This window comes from Octopus bimaculoides, chromosome 28 (genome assembly GCF_046866305.1).
Source record: "Octopus bimaculoides isolate indiv1 chromosome 28, ASM4686630v1, whole genome shotgun sequence".
NCBI lineage: Eukaryota > Metazoa > Mollusca > Cephalopoda > Octopoda > Octopodidae > Octopus > Octopus bimaculoides.
The window spans coordinates 5,568,252-5,574,957 of NC_142955.1; the positions used below are offsets into that span (position 1 = coordinate 5,568,252).

A 6,706-nucleotide genomic window follows, 5' to 3' on the forward strand; every position below is an offset into this window, starting at 1 on the left:
AGTGAAACATTATTCACTGCTTCTGATTATGTCGAATTTATAGAGTATGTGTTAAATGTCTATGACAAAAATTTTGAAAATGTTGCAGTTATTACCGGAGAAAATATTGAAGTGAATGAATCTGTAGCGAATTTGTGTAGAATAGCATTGATTGGATGTGCCTCTCATAAATTCAATCTAGCTGTTTCTGCTTATCTCGACAAGCAGGAAGTTCTGTTTGATGAAATTAACATGTTGGTAGGCAAGCTAAAATCATTAAAACTTGCAGGTAAACTTCGAGAAAAAACGCCTTTGCAACCTATACAAAAAAGAAAATAATAAAACCCGTTGGTCCAGTACTTATGACATGATTGAGAGATAAATCCAGCTCAAGCCGTTTTTAGACTCTTTTCTAGGCGATCCAAAGCTGGCTGATTGTAGACTCCATGCGATCATAACGATCTACAGACCCTAAAAGACAATATAGGAAAGTTACGCTCAGTAACAGTCGCCTTGCAAAGAACAGAAATAAATTTGGGAGATCCGCGAATTCTTTTTGACGAAATTCTCGCATTGTATCCTTACGAGGAGTTTTAAAAAATAGTTGCTTCCATCGACAGCCATTGTGCACATCCCAAATTTTGATAGTGGAGTTGTGGAGATTTTATAACATGCAGAAGCAGAGCTAACTGCGGATGAAGTGGCTGCTCTACAACAGCTGAAAGTGGTGACAGACACGTCACAACAGTCTGATTTACTTGTAGAAGATGATTTTGCTTCAGTTTGAAAAAGCACAAAAAAGGATAAAATTTCACATCAGCAATATCTGAACTGTAGATTTTCGCTACCAACGTCCATCTTGGAACGTTTCTTCAGCTCAACAGGTTACGCTTTCAATGATTTTCGATCACCAATGAATTTAGAAATGCAATTATTTCTAAAAGTCAATCGCGCTTTCTGCGATTGAAGATCTAATTTCAGAAATCTGCAATCGTTCATGACCTTTTGCTAAATTAGAACATTTTAATTGAGCAACTCGTTTGAGAAATTCTTTCAATTAAAGACTTTCAATTCATTTGTTTTTCAACTTCTATATAATCTAGAGTATATATGCTATTTGTTCCCTATTCTAAATTAATAAAACTGATCGTTGAACGTTTTCTGATAAAGTTTTTGAAACTATAAGACGTGCTCTTTATTGTCCTTTCATTTTGGCTCCAAAATATATGGTGGTTTTACGTTCGGCATAATTGATTGGCCTGTATCCCAATTAAAATTAATTGATTGCTTGGAAAATAATTGAGTGGAAAGGTTCCAATCAACTATTTGCAACCCGTGGCTGCGACACCGCCTTGAAGAATTTTTAGTCGGATGAATCAACCTCAGTACTTAATTCTTTTGTTTTTAACCTGGTACTTATTCTATCGATACCTTTTGCCGAACCGCTAAGTTACGGGGGCGCAAACACACCAACACCGTTTGTCAAGTGGTACTGGAGGACAAACACAGACACAAAGACACACACACACAGATATTGTTGGCACTCCGTCGCTTATGATGATGTGGGTTCCAGTTGATCCGATCAACGGAAGAGCCTGCTCGTGAAATTAACGTGCAAGTGGCTGAGCACTCCACAGACACGTGTACCCTTAACGTAGTTCTCGGGGATATTCAGCGTGACACAGTGTGACAAGGCTGACCCTTTGAATTACAGGCACAACAGAAACAGGAAGTAAGAGTGAGAGAAAGTTGTGGTGGAAGAGTACAGCAGGGTTCGCCACCATCCCCTGCCGGAGCCTCATGGAGCTTTAGGTGTTTTCGCTCAATAAACACTCACAACGCCCGGTCTGGGAATCGAAACCGCGATTCTATGTACGCGAGTCCGCTGCCCTAACCACTGGGCCATTGCGCCTCCACACACACACACACACACACAGATATACATACATACAAACACAGATATACATACATACATACAAACGCACGTGTGTGTGTGTTTGTGATTTTCATATACACGACAAGCTTAAAATGCAGTTTACTGCTTTTAAGAAGAAACGAAAGTCAATTGTCCTAAAAATAATACAAGTAAATTTCAACAGAAATCGGAAGTGACGACGGTGACTTCCTATAATTTCATATAAACAAGATGTGACATAACCAATGCATAGAACATATATATATATATATTTAATATAACATGAAAACTGTACATTTATTTAATATAAGATGAAAACAATCAAATTTCTAAGTGATGGTCGCTGTTGGGTATAGTAGCTGCTTCTTCTGAAATATTTCACGGCACTGTTTTCTGAGGTGCCAGTGGGTGTGACATAACGACGGAGTTTTTCATGTTCTTTCCATTAAATTTTTGGGTGTCACTGTCGTCATTTCCAGTTTATAACACAATTTACTTTCACCGTTTTTTTTTTACGACCGTAATCTGCACGGTTAACCCACGACAAAACACTCGACCTCTTGAGAGCCAACGAACATCCGTGCACATAATAAACTTTCAAAAACTTTGCTCTCACCTCTTCACAAATATGAGCAAATAGCTTATGTTTTAAGAGGTCTACTTTTACTATAATTGACCATTTGAACAACTTTTTCCAGAACTACTTTCAGTTTACTTCCAGCTCTTTTCACAATTAGTCAAGTAAAAAGCAATGAGTGCTAAGAATGTACTAGCTCATTCTTCTGTATCTGCCAAAGCAAAATAACTTCTTAATGAAGCAACAGGCGATGGGAGCAAGCCACATGTAAACTGTCTAACTAGTCCTACGCAATTTATCTACATAAGTAGCTAGAAAAACGGAGCTGTTTTAGATTTGAACTACACCACCCCTGCACTCTTGTGCAGATATAATTGCAGTCAAACATTTATCTTAATTTTTCTTTTTTATTTTTATTTTCAATCTCGACGGTTAACTATTGGTCCTTTTTAATAATTGAGAAACCCCTCAGGTGAAATCTGACTACGCCCTTGGTATCATTGCAAATTGTTTTCCTTTCTAAAATTTCAGACACCTCTTTTCTTTTTAAGCCCGGAACTTAGTCTATCGGTCCTTATTGAACCGCTAATTTTACGGGGACGTAAACACACCAACACCGGTTGTCAAGCGGGAGTGGGGGTCAAACATATACACACACACACACACAAGCGGGCAGCTATGTCGAGCTCCCTCCTTCATCAAAAGCCAATCCACATAAGAATGGACATTGAAAGGTTGATTATACTGGCGGTGCCAAAGCATGGCTACAGCCTTTGGGCAGAAAGGCATAAACGAATAACTAGATGCTCATACAGAGAGAGAGAGAGAGAGAGAGAGGGAGAGAGAAAGAGAGAGAGAGAGAGAGAGAGAGGGAGAGAGAAAGAGAGAGAGAGAGAGAGAGAGAGAGAGAGAGAGAGAGAGATTGCTTTCAAATTTTGGGACAAGGTCGGCAATTTCGAGGGAGTCAATTCAATCGATTCCAGTGCTCAGCAGGGACTTATTTTAACGACCCTGAAAGTATGAAGAGCAAAGTCGGCCTCGGCGGAATTTGAACTCTGAACGTAAATGCTGCTATGCATTTCGCCCGGCGTGTTACAGCTCGTCGCCTTTAGACATTTTGTATTGATTTCAAATTTTGGCACATGGCCAGCAATTTTGAGGGAGGGGCTAAGTCGATTAAATTAACCCCAGTGCTCAACTGCTACGTATCAAAACGACCCTGAAAAGAAGCAAGGCAAAGTCGAACCCGACGACATTTCAACAAAGATCGTAAAGATGGACGAATTACCGCTAAACAGAAACATCGTTGTAGCAAATATTCTGCTCAATACCACAAATTTGCTTGTCAGTTACTTGTCCATAACCACTTGAGCATGTCCCTTAGTGGCTGACAATATGTGCATCTCTACCAATGAGCAGGGATAGTATAGGAGCATCATAGCCATGTGTTGAAAGGGATTCTTTGAGGCTTGAATGTAAGAAAAGCAAAGTTTGAAGAATATATTACATATTTTTCATACTTTCTATGGGTAAGCAAATAGGAAATAGCAGTTGCTACCCAAAGACAAAAATCGTGTTACACTCTGTTACTGATAGGTCAAACGAAACAAAGGGAAAACGTCAGATAAAAACGTAAAAAAGAAGTCAGAAAAAATGTCTCTGAGAACAAGATTATATTAAATCAAGGAGTGGCAGTGTGGTAAGAAGCTTGCTTCCCAGCCACATGGTTCCGGGTTCCGTTCCACTGCATGGCACCTTGGGTAAATATCTTCTACTGTAGCTTCGGGCCGACCAAAGCCTTGTGAGTGGATTTTGTAGACGGAAACTGAAAGAAACCCGTCGAATATATATATATATATATATATATATATATATATATATATATATATATATATATGCGTGTGTGTGTGTGTATCTGAGTGTCAGTGTTTTGCCCCCTCCCCCACCATCGCTTGACAACTGATGTTGGTGTGTTTACGTCCTCGTAACTTTGTGGTTCGGCAAAACAGACCGATAGAATCAGTACTAGGCTTACAAAGAATAAGTCCGGGGGGCGATTTGTTCGACTAAAAGGCGGTGCTCCAGCATGGCCGAAGCCAAATGACTGAAACAAGTAAAAGAATAAAAGAGTAAGCATAAACAACTGATTTGACATTTTTCGTTTCCTTATTTTGTTAAATATGAGATTTTCTTTCTTTTTACAGAATGAGGCAATTTGGCTGAGTGGACGATCAAACTGCTTTGGCGATTGTACATTTTTAGTACTGAAGGCAAACACACACACACACACGCACACACCCGCATAAACACACACACACACACATACACACGCACGCACATACAAACATACATAAACACATACACACACATACATCACATACACAAACACAAACGTGCGCACACTAGCACGCACGCGCGTAAAAATTAACATACAGCTAGAATGAATGTGTTTGAGAGAGAGTGGACACGATGGACAATAAACAATTCCCCCCCTCCTTATACACGTAGGGGAATATGTTCATTCACATAAACAGAGAGAGAGAGATAGGGAGTGAGAGAGGGAGAGAGAGAGAGAGAGAGAGAGAGAGAGAGAGAGAGAGAGAGAGAGAAAACAAAGAGAGGGAAAGATTTGGAGTGAGGGAAAGAGAGAAAGAGAGATTCAGATTTATTAATTGACCACCATTGACACAAAACACTTTCTCTCTCTTAAAGAGAAATATACTGACACACATAAACAGAAAGAGAGGGGGGGGAGAGACAGAGAGATAGAAACAGAGACTGAGACAGAGAGCGAGAGAAAGAGAGTGGGAGAGAGATAGAGTGAAGGAGAGACAGGGAGATGAGACATAACAGTTTAAAAATTGAATACGATTGGCATAAATACTTTCCTTCTACTCAGACAAGAGAAATATGCTAACACACATAAACAGAGAGGAAAAGGGAGAAGGGGAGAGAAGGAGTGGGAGTGGGAGAGTGAGAGGGCGGAAACGTCTGATGTCAAATAAGTCAGCATCGAATCAACAACGCCAAAGTAGGTGGCGCCAAAACGGCTGCCCCAAAATGTCTCATATCCACTGTTTTTTAAATTTTTTTTATACATAGATGCACAAAATAGCAGAGTCAGTTTTTGCTCTTCCTTCTTTTGGAATCGATGAATAAAGAACTAGTTTAATACTCGGGTCGGTTCTTCTCTGGATGTGGAATCGTTAGCATTTCTAATTGTCAATCTTTTACTTCGTGTCTGTTGTCAGACCTGGAGAATGTTGGGTTTCTCCTGGGTTTAAATGCTCAGGATACGCCGAGATCCCCAACAGCTACTCTGCGATTCCACCAAGAGTTGAGGGCTGCAGTCGGTGGCCCAGTTTGCTGCGAGGAAAATTCAAGGGTGGGTAGAAAATTTTTTTTTAATAATTTAAGTCTCTAAAAACTCCATATTAATGTTTCAGTGTCTTGGAAAATGTGTGATTAATAAAATAAGTTAAACAAGTAGTTTTATATATTTTTCGAAGTTTTTAACTGAAACAGTTCTTAAAACTTTTCTTGCAAAACCCCTTCCCCAGTAAGCGTTTTTATTTGAACTCCAGTATAGCCCCTGTTTGCTTGTTTCCTTGATGCTCTTCCTTGATGGGGCTGAGGTCATCCCAGGTTAGTGTCCCAGAGACGTTATCATGTGTAGAGTCGACCAGGTCCACCAGAGCTTGCCATCGCTGGAGGTCCTACGCCAGCCTCCCTGCATCTTCTGAGGTGACGCCGAGCCTCTGGGGATCTTCTCCAATCACGTCCAGTCATCTGGAGTGGGGCCTGTTACGTCGAATGAGGGTAAAGAACTGGTCGGACGATCTAGCAGAAGATGGAGCACATGTCCGTACCAGCGCATAGCTATGGGGTGGGAAGCGGCGGGTTGATGCAGTATGGTGCAAAATCAAAATGACTGCGACCCGCTATTGTAGTCAACCGGCTTCAGCTAATTTGTAATACAAACCAAAATATCAAATCCATGCATTAAACACCTACATCGGTGGTTCTGAACCGGGGCCCATATGGGCCCTTGAGGGTCAATATAAGATGTTGTTAAAATTTATCTGCAATAAATTGGTTATCTTTCTAGAATACACAAAATATTTTAATAATTATTTTTATACAATTCCTAAACCTATTTACTAATAAAAATATCATAGGATTTTTAAACATCGAATTGCTATGAGGGTCCATCTCAATAAAATAGGAATCAAAGG

At 40.0% G+C, this 6,706-nt stretch overlaps 1 pseudogene; it reads left to right on the forward strand.

Annotated features, from left to right (window-relative positions):
- The window catches only part of LOC149130499 (uncharacterized), a 1,733-nt pseudogene extending 753 nt beyond the window's left edge, over positions 1-980 (forward strand).
- Positions 981-6,706: the final 5,726 nt, after the last annotated feature.